This window comes from Notamacropus eugenii, chromosome 6 (genome assembly GCF_028372415.1).
Source record: "Notamacropus eugenii isolate mMacEug1 chromosome 6, mMacEug1.pri_v2, whole genome shotgun sequence".
NCBI lineage: Eukaryota > Metazoa > Chordata > Mammalia > Diprotodontia > Macropodidae > Notamacropus > Notamacropus eugenii.
In genome coordinates, this window is record NC_092877.1 from 303,094,422 (window position 1) to 303,112,285 (window position 17,864).

At 36.6% G+C, this 17,864-nt stretch overlaps 1 protein-coding gene across 3 annotated transcripts in view; it reads right to left on the bottom strand.

The window, feature by feature from the left end:
- The window catches only part of CMKLR2 (chemerin chemokine-like receptor 2), a 56,299-nt gene that overhangs the window by 25,696 nt on the left and 12,739 nt on the right, over positions 1-17,864 (bottom strand). Inside the window, exon 2 of one of the 3 annotated variants that reach the window (XM_072617366.1) lies at positions 2,766-2,822. The exons of 1 other annotated variant lie outside the window; for it this stretch is intronic. The gene's annotated coding sequence lies outside the window, so the exon portion shown is untranslated. Of the gene's footprint in view, positions 1-2,765; positions 2,881-17,864 lie in introns of all 3 variants that reach the window. One more of the 3 variants, XM_072617365.1, reaches the window with a different exon arrangement.

Consider the following 17,864-nt stretch of genomic DNA (forward strand, 5'->3'; position numbering starts at 1 on the left):
GCATGCTGTTCTGGGGTGGGGGGTGGGGAGAGATGGGGAGAAAATTTTGAATTCAAATTCTTATGGAAGTGAATGTTGAGAACTGAAAAATAAATAAATTATATATTTTTTTAAAAAAGAATTCTAATTCAGCCATTCTATTACAGATCTATTTCTACTGAGTGCCCTATCCTATTTCTTAAAAAAAAATTAAACCAGCATTTTACAAACTTTCTTAAGAGCAGGAGATGTTTTTTGGTTCTTCTCTTTCTTTATATCTGAAGCACCTGGCAGACAGTAGGTGATTAATAAATGCTTGCTTACTTGACTTGATTTTTATTGGGGGGGGTATTGGTGCTGGAAGGAATGAGAGGAACAAGACCTTTTCTTTTTCTTTGCAGGTTTCTAAAAATAGACTTTTCAATCAGTCTAGATAAAATTCCTTCAAATTCTGAAATTCTAATTCAATATGAAGCCTGCCTTTGAGGTAGATTATGCCACTGTGATGAGCACATGCCATCACCTGTTCAGATACAGAGGCAAAGAGAAGGGAATTAGCCTTTATTAATTACCTACTAAGTGTCAGGCACTCTGCTAAACACTTAACAGATATCTCATTTGATCTTCACAACAACCCTATGAATTTGTTGTTTGGTGGTCATGTCTGACTCTTTGTCAAAATCCTTTTTTGGGGTTTTCTTGGCAAAGATACTGGATTAGTTTGCCATTTCCTTCTCTAGCTCATTTTATAAATGAGGAAACTGAGGAAAAGAGGGTTAAGTGACAAGTTACTTAAGTAGTAAGTTTCTGAGGCTGGATTTGAACTCAGGTCTTAATGGCCTCAAACCCACCACTGTGCTACCTAACGTCCTGGCAGGTAGACCAGCAGGTCACAAGGGAGCCATATCTATCCATCTTATGTCCAGGTTAACCTCATGAGGTTACAGGAAGTGGTTATACATGTACCTTGACAAATCCTCATGTTTATTTAACAGGATCCCCGTATGCAATTCCATTTGTTGAGTGACACACATGTTAGTTACCGCATGCCTTGAATTTTGCTGCTATTTAGGTGTATTTGATCCTGTGTTAGTGGTAGGTAAGCACTGTAGCTTCATTTGTCCATTATGCATTGAGTTGCTGCTTATTTGCATATATTCTAATGCTTAATTTAGCATGTTCTGCTATTTTATAGATCTACTGATATGGCAGCACTAGTGTGCATTGTTTTGCACTGGTGCTTTTTGTGTTCTATGTATACCTATATAGTCAGGATATGTCCGTGAATCAATTCCTCTACGTAATTTTGACCAGTAGTCACTGAAGCAGCCTGTCAGGTACTGCTTTGCATTCTGCTGTATCCCTTACAGGTACTGTGGGTGTGTATTTGCTGTGAATGGCACCCTGAGATGATCACCTGGGATAGTCATCATTGGTTTTTAAGTGATGATGGTTACTTTTCTACTTGTCCTGCCATATTTTCAGAATTCAAATATGCCACTATTGATTTTGCAAGAGACTAAAATATTTTCTGCCTCTGGGGAGAAAGGCAAAACTTCCTTAGAGAGGAAAGGCTTGGGGGAAGGGCTGACCTTCGGATGGATTCATCTTGACATGCAAGATTGCCTTCCCTTCCTTTGGAAAGAGGAGTTATGGATAGGAGAATCCAAGAGGCAGACAAACAGAAAGGAGGGACTGGTATGGTGAGCATGAGAGCCTATCAGTATAATGGAATTCAAATCTTGTGGGAGTATCAGTGCTAAGGATTCACATCTGGGAGAGAAGGAAAGTTGGTACAGAGGATGGAATGGATGAGGACCCCTCATACTTCGTAGAAAAAGCTATTTCTTTCCTTTCTAACTAGCCAAGTGTGCAAGTTAGTGAATTCTTTTATCTGTTGCTTTCAATTAAGATCTCATTTACCTACTGGAAAACCCTGTGGGTCATTACAAATGCTAACCTAAGTGTGTATTTTATTTAAATTCAAATAGAGGAGTGATAAGATAGCATTTCTTATTCTAGAGAAACAAGAGGTTTGATCCACAGGGGCTGGTGTGGAAGCTCAGAACTGTTAGGACAAAATGAGAGACAGAGACAGACTGAGACAGAGACAGAGACATACAGAGAGACTGAGGAGAGAGAGACAGAGAGAGACACACACACAGACGAGAGAGAGAGAGAGAGAGAGAGAGAGAGAGAGAGAGAGAGAGAGAGAGAGAGAGAGAGAGAGAGAGAGAGAGAGAGAGAGATGCATAGAGTTAAGATATTTAATGCCTCTGAAATAGAGGAAAGGACATAGAAGTCTTTTGTCCTTGAATTTCCATCTATAATTTCTGTTCCTCTCTTAATTCTCCAGTCTACTTCAAAAATCATCACTTCCAACATTCTGTTTTATAGATGAGGATATTAAAGATTAGGAGGGACCTTAGTAAAACTAGGGCAATACTACAGCAAAAAATCCTGCCCTTAATTTAGGTGTTTTAAAAGTAAATGATTCCTCCCTCCTCAATAATCAAGATTTGGATTTGATTTGTATGTTTCTGACACAGAGTAATAAGTCTGTGGCTTGTAGACAATAGAGTCCTTGACTCCAGCTGATCCAGCTGATAACAGCCTTGAGTCAGATGGGGCCTCAAGGAAGAGTCTGGGCCAGGGATGGTTTAGCAAGAGAATAAGAAAGGACCACAGATAGAGCAACACTGAGAAATTGGATGTCTGAGGAGGTACTAATATACATAATCATGAGTAGTAATAAGTCATTACACCTGCCTTTTGGCAGAACTCACCTTTCCAAAGAAACTGCTGAGAAACTGAGCAGTGAATTAGTCCAGGGGAACTTGCAGCTGGAAATGGATGAGGAGACTGAATAAGTAGAGTAGGAAACTTCCTCCTATAACAACACTGAAGACAAATTTGGAAGAAGAAAATGACAGAATTCTTATTGGGAGAGAAAGGTTAAAACTTGTCCCTGGCTTTGCCTTTGTGTGTGAGACTATACCTCACCCTCAGGACCAGTTTGACAGGTTGCAGGGCCACAGGCCAAATGGAGAAATGACCTCATTTGTTTGAGAAGGCTGAAGAACTGGATGGATATGGATATGTGCTTGCTCACAGGTATATTCTGAGAGTCTTGGGATGCTTATTCCTCCCTTCCTGGGACCATAGTTTGTGACCTCTGCAAAGATGATACGAGCACTGTGCATGGAGTCTGAAAGTGGCAGGGCCTCCTGTAGAATGGTGGGTCCATGACTTCAGGCAAAAAGTATGCAGATAGGGGTACTTAGCTTTCAGGGTAAAAAGAATAAAGCCAAGTTTTTGTGAATCTATAAGCTTCCTTGACTAAATATTATATTCCCTTTCAATATATTTGGACCAAAGAGTCTAAGAATAGGCCCTGTGACTATTCTAAAATTCAAATTCTATCAAAACTATTTATTTTTAAAGCAAAATATTCAATAACTTTCCTTCCTTTTTCAAACATCCCTTAGGTTCTAAGTTCCTCTAGGCCCTCTTCATTCTTACTGTTTTCTGTCACTTTTTCCCCTGACTTCATTTTCCTTCACAAGAGTTTGACTTTTTGGTGCTCCAAGGGAATTTTATTACTTTTGTAAAATTCTATGAAAAACTTTTGGTAGTTTGATACAACACTTTAAAATTAATTTTGGTAATATTATAATTTTTAATTGCATTGGTATGACCTAACTATTCATAATGACTACTTCTTTTCAAAAGATAAGAGGTCAAAGGAGATGAACAGGCAATTTTTTTAATTTTATTTTTTAATGTTTAACAATCACTGCCATACAATTGAGATTTTATCCCCCCCACACCTGCCCCCGACTACCCCCCTCCCTCCCCACGACTGCATACAGTTCTGTATAGATTCTACATATACTTTCCTATTGAGTACATTTTCACTATAGTCATGCTATGTAGTCGGACTAAAATAAATGGAAGAAATCATATAACAAATCAAAACATGATACACAAAAACATACACATACACAAACATGATCTGCTACATTCTGCGAATGACTTCCATATTTCTTTCGCTGAGTGTGGAAGGCATTTTGCCTTAGAGAACCACCATTGGGATTTTTTTTTTTTTTAAGAAGTTCTTGCATTATTACGCAATTCCAAGTCTACCAGAAAAAACTCTCGCACACTGTGGTCATTGATGTGCACAAAGTTCTCCTGGTTCTGCTCCTTTCACTCAGCATCAGGTCATATAAGTCCTTCCAGGCCTCTCTGAAGTCTTCTTGTTCCTCATTTCTTATGGCACAATAGTACTCCAGTACATTCATATACCATAATTTATTCAGCCATTTCCCAATTTATGGACATCCCCTTGACTTCCAGTTTTTGGCAACTACAAAGAGTGCTGCTATAAATATTTTTGTACATGTGGGACCCTTTCCCATTTTTATGATCTCTTGGGGATACAGTCCTAGTAGCGATATTGCTGGGTCAAAGGGTATGCACATTTTTGTAGCCCTTTGGGCATAGTTTCAAATTGCTCTCCAAAATGGTTGGATGCGCTCACAGCTCCACCAACAATGAATTAGTGTTCCAACTCTCCCACATCCTCTCCAGCATTTATCATTTTCTTGTTCTGTCATGTTTGCCAATCTTAAAGGTGTGATGTGGTACCTCAGAGTTGTTTTGATTTGCATCTCTCTAATCAATAGTGATTTAGAGCATTTTTTCATATGATTATAGATATCTTTAATTTCTTCTTCCAAAAATTGTGAACAGGCAATTTTTGAAAAAAAAAAAAATGTAAACTATCAACAACCATGTAAAAGAAGACTCCAAATGACCAACAATAAGAGAAATAAAATTAAATTAACTTTGAGGTTTCACTCCATACTCAGGAGATTGACAAAGGTGAAAATGATAAACACTGGGGACTAGGGGAGATTGGCTCACTAGTAGACTATTGGTAGAGGCATTGAAAAATTCAACCATTCTGGTAAGCACACTAAATTATTTGAAACCAGACTATAAGAAACACTCTATGGTACATACGCTTTGACCCAGCAATATTACTATTGGGCCTATACCCTATAGAGGTCAAACACAAAGAAAAAGTTTCCATATATATTAAAAAAGATTTATAACAGCATTTATGTATGTACATGATAACAAAAACTTGGGGCAAAACAGGTTCCTATCAATTGGGGAAATGGTAGAACCAATTGTAGTATATGAATACAATGGAATATTATTGCACTCAAAAATGACAAATGTGAAGAATTTAGAGAAAATCAGGAAGATTTATATGAATTGATGTAGAAATAAAGAAGAGCCAAGAGAACAATGAACACAATGACCACAGATTAATAACATTACTTACATATAAGTAATGATTAATCATTAATTAAATATTACTACTAATATTATTAATATAAAGGAAAACAGCATTATGATGTATAATAATTCTAATCAATCTTGACTTCAAATGAATAGTAAAACCTTTCATCAGAGAGAAGCTGCTACAGATGAAATGTCAGACATAAGTTATCATATATGACCATGTGTTCAATCGTTTTGCTTAACTATATTTGTTATAAAAGAAGGTTCAAGCATGGGGGGAGGGGCCAGTGATCTTTTAAAGACTATAAATAAAGCATCTATTTAATAAAATAAAGAAAATGGAGGTGTTGAAGTTTGATTTTCTTCTAAGTTCTATGTTCTTCTCAGAAGTCTTTAGAACATCTAAGTTCTAATAAACTTCTAAGAGTTTTCCTAGCTTTTTGATCTTATGTTTCTATGATCAGTAACAGTTGGTAAGCATTTATTAAGTGTTTACTATGGACCAGATCCTGAGCTAAGCCGGAAGATACAAGGAAAAGCCAAAACACAGTTCCTGCCTTCATTAGTTTTCCTCTGAGATTCTCTCCGGTTTATCATGTACATATCTCATTCACACACAGTCTCCTTTATTAGATTATAAACACCTTGAGGGCAAGAACTGTTTTTACCTTTTTGTGTGTGTGTCTCCAGTGCTTAACACAATGCCTTGCAGATAGTAGGCACTTAATAAATGCTTGTGGACTTGAATGAGCTCACATTCTAATTGGTGAGACTGCGTACAAATAACTTTGTACATAGAAGATACATACAAGATAAATGGGAGGTGAAGATGGAAGACATGAGCTGTAGGGGGTGGGGAGACAGGAGAGGCCTCTTTTAAAAGGTGGGATTTGAACTGATATATGAAGGAAGTCAGGGAATCCAGGAAAAGCAGAGGAAAGAGAGTTATTCAGGCATGGGGGAAAGCCAATGAAAAAGCATGGAGTCCAGGAGTTTCATGGAAGGTACAGAAGCTTATTAAGCATGCTAATTTCATAATAAGCTGGAAAGAAACCTGCCCCCGTTTTGGCTGTTATCATAGTGAATGACTTAATATTTTTAAAGCCGTTGAAACTTCTTAGAATAAAGATGTCACATTTTGTGGAACAAAAATCTTACTAAGAATTACAAAATGATTCTATTTGACATTAACATAGTACCATCTATCTAAGGATTAGGGAGATCTTATTTTTACCACTTAGTCTTAAATGTATGAAGAAGTCGAACATTTCTTTGTGTGTGTGAGAGTGGATATTACCAGGTTTGTGGATTAATGGAATGAAATTAGCCAAATTCTATAGGATCACTTATATCTACTTCTACAAAGAAGAGAGAAGCAAAAGAAAAGACTTTCAATAGATTAGGTTTCGGGATTTGCTGCGGAGATTAATTTAAATACAAGAATTAAAAGCATAAAAACTGAGTTGACTTCTAAATGTATTACTTCTTTTCAGTGATATCACCGGTATGGGTACTTCCTCCACTAAGCTTTTTATAACTTAATGTATTTCTGAATTACTGTGGCTAAAAACAATCCTTAGCTGGTGGTCAGCCTTCTGGCTAAAGGCATCTCAGCATTTAGTCCTGGTGAGGACTTGTATGACCAGTGCTTGTCCTAATGGCTAGTCTTTGTATGTCAGATACACAGTTTGTCATCGGGCCAGTTTGTTAAGACCTGTTAGAACTTGTGATCTGCTGGCATCACCTTTCAAAATGCAGTAGCAGTTCCACAATGAAGCCTTGGAGTGGTCATTGAGTGGAGCTCCTAACCTAGCAGTTAACATTTATACAGTGCTTTTAAGGTTCGCAGAACATTTTTCCTATGCTATCTCATTTGATCTGGTTATATATTTGATAAAATGCATTCATTTATTCCAACAAGTAGAAGTTACTTTATTACTAGCAGTGACATTTTACATCTTCTGAGTGTTTCTGAATTATATCCATGAGATCAATGATTCATAATAGCAATAGCAGGCATTTACATAGATCACTTTAATGTTTGTAAAGCACTTTATTATTATTATTATTATAGGTATTATCACCATTTTACTAATGATAAAACTGAAATTCTAAGAGGTAAAGTCATACAGTTAGCAAATGTTAGAGGTGGGAATTTGAACTCACGTCTTCCTGACTTACAGTCCAGCAATCTGGGCACTAAACCGCAAACCTTTTTATGAGGCTTTTATAAAACATTAAAATATTTCATATCTCCCCACAAAGTAATCATTGTTCTATTAGCATCATATGATTTTGAAAATATTTTAGGATCAATGAAAACCAGAGTTAATAAATGAAATTAGGAGTTGGTTTTATGAAAAAACCCAATAAAATAGATAAACCATTGGTTAATATATTTAAAAAAACAGAAGAAAACCAAATCACTAGTATTAAAAATGAAAAGGGTGAATACACCACTAATGAAGATGAAATTAAAGCAAGTGTTAGGAGTAATTTTGCCCAATTATATGCCAACAAATTTAACAATTGAAGTGAAATGGAAGAATTCTTACAAAAACATAAGCTGTCCAGATTAATAGAAAAGGACAGAATATCTAAATAAACCTATTTTAGAAAAAGAAATGGAATAGGTTATAAATGAGCTTTCTAAGAACAAAGCATCAGGATCAGACGGACTTATAAATGAATCCTACCAAACATTTAAAGATCAACCAATTCCAATATTAAACAAATTATTTGGAATAATTGGCAAAGAATGAGTCCTACTTAATTCCTTTTATGAAACAAAAATGGTGCTGATACCTAAACCAGGAAGAGCAAATACAGAAAAAGAAAATTATAGATCAATTTCGCTAATGAATATTGATGCAAAAATCCTAAATAAAATTCTGGCTACAACAATATCTCAACAGTTACTATCTATCTAATCACTATTTCATATCTGAAAAACAGTTTAAAAATGATGCCTTTAGATGTGTTTGCAAGAGTAGTATTAGAAGAGGGGATTAATTCTTTCTAGGCACTCTATCTGCAATCTAGGTAGCTGCTAAGGTAGAACAGAGTAGCCTGTGTCTAGTCCTTTAAGCTTTCTCCATTAAAATAACAACATAAATTACAGCAAATACTTTTTAAGAAAGCAAGGTAATGAAGAAGAGTAGAAGAGAGAGCTAGACTAGAAGTCAAGAAGACTTGGGTTTAACACATGTGGACGCACACTATGGCCAGCAAGCATGTGTGACTGGGAGAGCTGACACCTCCAATGCTCTCCTACCATTCTCTGGTGATATCATCAGGCTACTCTTAGATGGGCTCTCCATAGAGCTGCCCTCTGCTGGTTATCAGATACAATATGGCACCTTTCTTTCTTGAGTTCTCTATAGCTGCATATGTAGGTGGAAGGACCTTCTGAATCTTAAACTCTTTTTGTGATGCAAAACCTAACTAGTAGAAGTCCTTCCATGGTTTAACCTGATCTTTGGATCTCCTTTTCTCCTGTTCTCCCCCAACTCTCTCAGTCTAAACTCTTACCTGAATTATGGTTTGAAATTTTTTCTAGTTCCTATCATATACCTGAGTTAATAGCCTGATTTTCCAATCCTATTCCCATGGTAGCAATTGTGGCTTTTCACACATGGTAATAAATCCATGTGTTTATTTAGATGAACCTGAGATTGGGTCTCAAGAGTTGTTCTGCTTTGTTTCTTTAGCTGAGCCCTGGGGAGCACACAGTAATCTTGAGATAACTATTCCTAACATTGGTGACATTATGACTTTCAGAAGAAAGGAGCTCCTGAGTCCAAGTTCTGGTTCTTCAGAAGGAGGTGATGTCCACAAGTTCTTGAAGATGATACCACCAGGATGATACCACAAATTAAAGGACTAAGAAATCTCAACCCAGAAAATCTGGACCTTACGTGAATTGCTAGGACAGTACAGATCTGAAGTGAGACTGAAATACGTGTTCAGCAGCCCCACCAAGTGTTTCATGCTTTAGTGTTTTAAGTGTCAACCTCTTAGGGAGAATTTAATGTATGATGGGTTACTGCATCATATTTTAAGGATTTTTTTTTTCAAAGAACGTTGACCCTTTTGCATTTTAAACATTTCCTGTGAGACAGAGGAAACAACTACCCTGTACCTGAATTATTTTGTACACTAAGGACCTTACTAGAGAGGACCCTCTTTATCCCTTTTGGATATAGTCTAGACACGAGTCATTCTTATTCATAGTAATCCATTTTAAAAATAGGTTTCCTGTTCCCCCCTCCCCAGTTCTGCTGTGGGTTGGGGGCATAATACACCAGAGTATGTGAGAATATGCCTGACCCTTCTCTTTGGAATCAGCCACTCCCAGTACTGAATCTGGTCTTTGTGAGCTGAATGCTGGAGCCCCATGATGAAAAGAGTTCCTTGCCAGGTTATGGGTTTTTGTATACCAGTTAACAATTACCTCTTTCCTTTATTTTCTCTCCTCCTCAGTTTTAACAGTTCACCCACCATCATCTTGTTTCCTCACTCTTCTTATTTTCTTTTCCTACATTTTTTCTCCTTCTACTTGCACTATCACCATATCCTTCCCCCAACATTTTTTCTTATTTCATCCAGAGCTGTCAAAGCAAGAGCAGGTCTTAAGGCACAGACGAAAAAAACAAACCCCAAAACAAAACACAAAACATAAACACAGATTTTACTTTGCTGATAATGTTCTGAACTGGATCTATTATTAAAAAAAGCCTTGCAGGAAGAGGGGAACCATTGACAGATGTCTTTGTTGAAAAGTAGCAACTCCTTTGGGCATCCAGCTTATTTAATGGTCAACAGCTGTAATCCAAGATCTCATTTTACAACGCTATTTGTAGTTAGTTTAGATAATGTTTTTGGATCTGTGTTTATTACTAAAAGATATGTCAACTGATTAATACCACTCCAAGTGTATTAGGATCATTATTTCCTGCTGCTAACTTGAAGCTATGTTTACTCCTTTACAAAGTAAGCTGTAATGATGCTCTGATTATCTCCTATTAAGGAGAGTTTATTCATCTTGCACCAAATGATTTGTGTAGATTTATTCCTTTTTCCTGATGACTTTTGGTGTTATAGGAGCTGGGTTTGTTTTTTACTGTCATGACCTTCTGTAAGACAGAACAGGTCAGCTCCAATGAGAGAAAGTATTTTTTCAGAAAAGTTCAGAGGTGTTTTTTTTTTCTTTTTAATTTGGTGAAGGAATTGTTTTCTAACCTGCTGAAGACTGATTAAGGCAAAAATTGTCATCTTTTAAGAAACTGGTAAGTCAGCTACTTGAAGAGTTGATCCATTTGGCACAGAAATAAATAGGTCTATTTTTTAAAAAAATGGATTATTCTCTTAATATTTTTGGGAGCTAATATAAATTTAAAAATAACTAAGAGTAAATCTAGACCACCTGATAAGTCAGACAGTGAATAAGTATTAGGAAGTGCCTACTATGTGCCCCATCTCTGCTGAAGTGCTGGGAACCCAAAAGGAAAAGACAGTTCCTGCTCTTAAGAAGCACACAGTTTAATGAAGTCTCTTTTAACTATTCTGGATCTCAGCAGCTTCATTCGTAAAATGAAGAGACTGGGATAGGGGATCTCAAAAGTCCCCTTTAGTTCTATAAAATCCTTTGATTTAATATTGTACTCTGCTTTGGACTTGCCGTGCCTTGGGGAGAACCAGATTTGGTTTTAAGTGGGAATGAAAATATGTGAAAAGAAAACCTTATCCATTTTGACTACCGTCCTATTTTGTAGAGGAAACTGAAGCTTAGAGATTAACCATAAGTTTTTTTTCCCCTCAGAAGTTTGGGAGTTCTTTCCCTCAGGTAGTTTAATGAGTTTGGATATGTGTATTAAGTCCCTGGGGAAAGATAGAGAGAGGCCCACTGGAGAGAAAAGGGGTGTTCTTCTTGACTGTTTATGGGCTCACGTATAAACCGTTTATGAAAAGTGGCTTAACTAAAAACTAAGATCTTTTCTTTCCCTCTAGTACTTGTTGGGGAGCTCAAGGGTCCTTTTAGTGAAAAACATAGCTCAGATTCTATTTCCATCCTGGGAGGTGGTATGAATCAAATTCTGATGTTCCCAGGGTAAAGGCTGAAGGAGAGCAGAATGAATCATTATATAGTTACTCCCAAACCCTCAGGAATAAGTCCCATCCGTGGGAGCCCAAAGGTACTTTGGGTTGTTGCTTATATTTTAAGAATTTTATACAATTGAGAATATAATAAGATAATTAAGAATTTGTATGTAATTTCAGGCTTATTGAAACCATTCCAGATAGGTTGGCAGTTATAGAAGTTTTGTTACAAACATTGAAACCCTTCCAGGTGGTTTGGCAGTTTTAGACATTTTGTGTCAAAGAAAACTCTAAAATGGCAGTAACATGGTGGATCTGTTCCTATCACCAAATTCAAGAACTTTCACATCTCATGATTTGTTATCTGTTTCTTAACCTTATGGTTAGTCATGTTAGAGAATATCTGGGATTAAAGAGTGAGACTGACATTTTTAGTGTCAGGTAGGGAAATCAAGGCAGAAATGAGTGACTTGTTTGTGAAGAGCAGTTATCTCTGGTTTCTTCCAGTTCTCCATGCAAGTCATGCAAGAGTGGAGAATGACAACTAAACCCAGAGAGACTGCATAGGAAATAGCAGGGTATGCTAAAATGGTCCCTAGAATAGTTAGACCAAAGCTAGAGTCCAAACTATATCACTTACTAGCTGTGTGACTTTGCATAAGTGATTTTACCTCTCAGTTTTAATTTTCTCGTCTATAAAATACTTTCCAGCTATACAAGTTTAATGCAGGGACTAAATGAGGTACTGAATCTGAAAGCACTTCATAACCATATGGTGCTACAGAATAAGCTGACATGAGTTCAAATCCTACCTCAAAACCTTTCTAGACAGAAAAGGAAGATGATAAATGTTGGAGAAGATGTGGGAAAGTTGGAACACTAATGCATTGTTGGTGGAGCTGTGAGCTGATCCAACCATTCTGGACAGCAATTTGGAACTATGTCCAAAGGGCTACAAAAATGTGCATACCATTTGGCCCAGCAATAGTGCTTCTATGACTGTATCCCCAAGAGATCATAAAAATGGGACAGGGTCCCACATGTACAAAAATATTTGTAAAGCTCTCTTTGTGGTGGCCAAAAACTGGAAATCAAGGGGATGCCCATCAATTGGGGAATGGCTGAATAAATTATGGTATATGAATGTAATGGAATACTATTGTTCTATAAGAAATGATGAACAGGAAGACTTCAGAGAGGCCTGGAAGGACTTATATGAACTAATGCTCAGTGAAAGGAGCAGAACCAAGAGAACTTTGTACACAGCAATGACCACAGTGTGCGAGGAATTTTTCTGGCAGACTTAGAACTTCATTGCAATGCAAGGACTTAAAAAATTCCCAATGGTCTTTTAAGGCAAAATGCCTTCCACATCCAGAGAAAGAACTATGGAATTCAATCTAAGATTGCAGCAGATCATTTTCTTTTGTATTATGTTTTGGTCTATTTTATGATTTCTTCCTTTCATTTTAATTCTTCTATACAACATGACTATAGTGAAAATGTATTTTATAGGAATGTATGTGTAGAACCTATATAAAATTGTATGCCATCTTGGGGAGGGAGGAAAAAGGTGGGTGGAAGGGAGGGGGAAGGAGGGAAAGAAAAAATCGAGGTTGTATGGTAGTGATTGTGGAACACTGAAAATAAATAAATTAAAAAATTTTAAAAAACCAAACCCTTTCTAGCTGTGTGACCCTAGGCAAGTCACTGAACTTTTGTCTGCCTCAATCTTCTCATTTCTAAAATGGGGATAATAATAGCATCAACCTCCCAGGGGTGTTGTGAGGATCAAATGAGATAAAATTTGTAAAGATTTATGATACCACCTGGAATATTTTGTTGTTTCCAGTTATCTCTGACTCTTCGTGACCCTATGTAGGGTTTTCTTGGCAAAGATACTGGAATGGTTTGACATTTCCTTCTCCAGCTCATTTTACAGATGAGGAAACTGAGGCAATCAAGATTAAGTGATATAGCTAGGGTCATATAGCTAGTAGGTATACTGCAGGCCCAGTGCTCTATTCACTGCACCACCTAGCTGCCCACCTAGCTGGAACATAGTAGGTGTTTAATAAATACATATTAAAAAAAAAACCAGAAAGTTGAAAAGTGAAAATTTTAGTCAATCTATTATTTTGGGCATTTGACTCCAAATGATCAGGTTATTGGGTTGTTTTTTTGTTTGTGAGATAGTCTCACACCAACAGGCTTTGGAACAGGGGTTACCTTTGTTTGTTTTTTTGTCACTGAAGTGAATAGTTATTTTTGAGGTGTGGGGACCCAGGTGAAGAAGCTCAGAAAGACCGCACTTGGGCATATGGACAGAACTGCTTGTTTTCCTTTTTATCTGAAGACACACCTCCCAAAGCTTTGACAGAGATTTTGAGGAGAGAAAATAAGAAAATACTAATTATCAAATACAATTTTTTTCTGTTTTCACTTCCTTTCTTTTTAAAAGGTGGTAAAAGAATTTTGAGAACTGAGAAGAGCTATCTCTCATTCCAAAGAAATGTGCTAATTCTTTACATGTCTTCAGTTAGTTCAAGAACTGTTATTAACCAGAGGCAATCATTATTAGGAGAGAAGTGAGGATGGCATCTTACTAGGCTGATATTAATACGTTTGCCAAATAATTTACAATCTTTTGTTGTTAGTTAAGCAGAAATCCTTTCATGTCATTTCATGTATTATGGATGGAGACTAGTTTAGCCATATACATAGGAAAAAACAAGAGGTAAAAACTTATCCCTTGACTGCCCCCATGCTATTCGCCTCTGTCTCCTGGCTTCCTTGGCCTCCTTCAAGACCCAGAAAATTCCACCTTTGGCAAGAGACTTTTACTGGATATCTGCCTCTACCCCTCTTTTACTACAACTGCTTTTCCTCTCACATGACTTTCTATTACATTATATTTGTCTTGTATGTACACTTTTTTTTTTGCATGTTGTTTCCCTCATCAGAATGTGATCTCCTTGAGGACAGGGACCATGTTTTTGTCTTTTGATCTGATGTGCTTAGCACAATGCCTGGGGCATAGTACCGGTTTAGCATATGCTTATTTACTGAGTGACATGTTGTGCCGAGTATGACATGCACTTGGATGGGTGACCCACTGAGTTGGTTAGTCTATCAATGTGTATTTTTTTGGATAAGACCTATAGACAGATAATATGTTGAGCCTAGAATTGAATAGGACCAAGATAGCAGGATGCATCCTTTGTGACTTCTCTGTAGCCTTTGACACTGTGGATAACTGTTCTCCCTGACATTCCTTCTTTCTAGGGTTTTCCAGTACTTCTCTCTCCAGGTTCTCCTCCTACCACCTGACCTTCATCCAGGTCACATCTGCTAAACTGCACAGCATTTTCAATGGTCCTAACCTGCTGATTCCATCAATTCCCACTGTTAATTGAAATTTTCTCTTGGAGATATTATATAGATACAAAGTGGGGAGCACCATGATCTCAAAAGAATCATAGTTGTCAGTGAAACTTGGGGTGACTAGGCTGTTTCATATTCACCATGATAGCAATTACAAAAAAGATACCATAAAAATAGTAGGGACATGCATAGCCTAAGAAAGGAAGAAGAGTCAATCACATATTGAGGGATATCAGATGGCTAAATGTTACATTTGTTTTCATGAAATATAAAAAGAACTAAAAGATCTCTGGTGGATTAAGTTATGTAGGATTTATCTAGAGCATGGATTCTTAATCTGGGATCTGTGAATTTATTTTTTAAAAATATTTTCATAACAATATTGTAGTATATTTGGTTTCATTTATAATGTGATTTATCTTATTTTTCTATATTTAAAAATATTATTCTGAGAAAGGGTTTATAGGCTTTGTCAGACTATCAATAGCAACACCAACAATTATAATAACTAGCATTTATATAGCACTTGTAAGTTTGCCAAGTACTTTACAAATATTTTCTCATTTTATCCTCAGAACAACCCTGAGTGTTAGATACTATTATTATCTCCATTTTACACATGAGGAAATTGAGACAGACAGAGGTTAAGAAACTTGCCCAGGTTCATACAACTAGGTTGGATTTGAATTCAGGTCTTCCCAGCTCCAGGCCTAGCTGTCTAACCACTGAGCTGCCAAAGGAGTCCATCATGCAAAGAAGGTTAATGACACTTACTTGGATGACTCAGCCCATGAAGCAATTTTTTTTATTATGAATTTTCCATATTTCCCAAGTTCATTTTAAAGATAAGGAAAGTAGGATCCGGAGAGGTTAAGTGAGAGAGCTAGTATCATACCTTAAATCTCCTAACTCCAAATTCAGTATTTTTTCCATTGTATTATCGTAACATTGCATTTTTCCTTGCATTTTTGTTCTCTGACATTGATAATCTATGAAAGTTGCCTATGGTTACTCTTAGGCAAGCAGACTGTTTAGTTAACCAGAATTCTTTGGTCTTTAACCATGAAAGTTTACTACACCATCATCATGTTTCTTCTTAAAACATATTCTAAATCAACACTGATAGGCCTACACAAATCTGGTTTCATTTTTAATGATTTATTTATTATAAGGGACAGGTAGGTGGTGCCATTGTGCATAGCGTGCCAGACCTAAAGTCAAGAACTCATCTTCCTGAGTTCAAATCTGACCTTGGACTAGTACTAGCTGTGTGACCCTGGGCAAGTCATTTAACCGTTTTTGCCTCAGTTCCTTATCTATAAAATGAGCTGAAGAAGGGCAAACCAGCATCTTTACCAAGAAAACCCCAAATGGGATCATAAAGAGTTGGACACAACTGAAATGACTAAACAACAAAATTTGTTACAAAAATTATTTTTTCTTAGAGACAGGGACAATTCAAAGAATCACAGTTTGCTAGAGTTAGAAGGGATTGAAGAAAGTTGTTCATATTTTAAAAGTATATGTCTTGCCTTTCAGACAAACATAGAAAGACTTATATGAACTGATGCTGAATGAAATGAGCAGAACCAGGAGAACATTGTACACAGTGACAGCAGCATTGTGCGATGACCAACTCTGATAAACTTAGCTTGTCTCAGCGATGCAATAATCTAAGATAATTCCAAAAGACCCATGATGGAAAATGCCATCCACATCCAAAGAACTATGGAATCTGAATGCAGACGGAAGCAGACTCTTTTCTCTTTTTTTCTTTCTTGTGTTTTTTCCCTTTTATTCTGATTCTTCTTTCACATTACTAACATGGAAATATGTTTAATATGATTGTACGTATATAGCTTATATCAGATTGCATACCATCTTGGGGAGGGGGAAGTTTAGAACTTAAAATCTTATAAAAGTGAATGTTGAAAACTAAAAATAAATAATTTAAAAAAATATATGCTTCAATTTGCATCCTTAGTCCATTATCTCTATATCAGGAATTTGGTAGCATACTCCAAGCAATTGTCCCCTGGATCTGTGTTTGGAATCACAATGATCAGAGTTCTTAAGAATTTCAAAGTTGCTATAGTATAGTGTTTTTTTTAGTTCTGCTTACTTCTCTTTGAATCAATTCATGTAAGTTTTTCCAGGATTCCCTGAAGCTATCTCTTTCAGCATTTCTTACTGCACAATGGTATTCCATTATATTCTTGTGCAATAATTTGTTCATCTGTTCCTTAACTGCTGAGCATCCCCTTAGTTTCCAATTCTTTGCCACCACAAAAAGAACTGCTAAAAATCTTTTTGCATATATAGGTCCTTCTCCTCTTTCTTTGATCTCTTTGGGAGCATAGGCCTAGAAGTGGTATTGATAACTCAAAGGAGGTACACAGTTTAGTAGCTTTTTTGGGCATGGTTCCAAATTGCTTTTCCAGAATGGCTGGACCAATTCAATACCCTATTAACAGTTCATTACCGTGCTCCCTTTCCTGGAGCACCCCATGGCCTAAGCATAACAAGGAGTAGAAACTCTCAAGAGTGAAACTGTAAGAACACAAAAATAAATCATTACATTTTAGAAGAAATGAGGGAACTATCTAAAGAGACATGGAGATCAATTTTAATTTTTAATAGAGGAATAGAAAAGAGAGGGAAATCTCTGTAAGAACAGTATTAGGAGCACCAAAATTTTAGAATGAACTGGGGTGGAAAATGAATTTTCAGGTCAGCAAAACTGACATTCCTTTAGTTATTTTGGGAAGAAGAGGGGCTTGGACCTCTTAGGGTAAAGAGAATGATGACAACAGTTAACAGTTAATAAACATTTATTAAGCATTTGCTATGTGCCAGGCCCTGTGTTAGGGGCAGGAATAGAAGTACAAACTGAAAGAAGTAGTCCCTGCCTTCAAAAAGACTGTACTTTAATAGAGGGAAGCAAATTCACAAAAGGAACCTGAAAACGTATATGTGAGGAAACAGAGGTAAAAATGATAAAAGATGATGGTGAAAAGGTAGAACTATTCAACACTTATTTTCCTTTTTTTTTCCTCCTCTGAGAATTACTTTTTAAATAGGGAAGA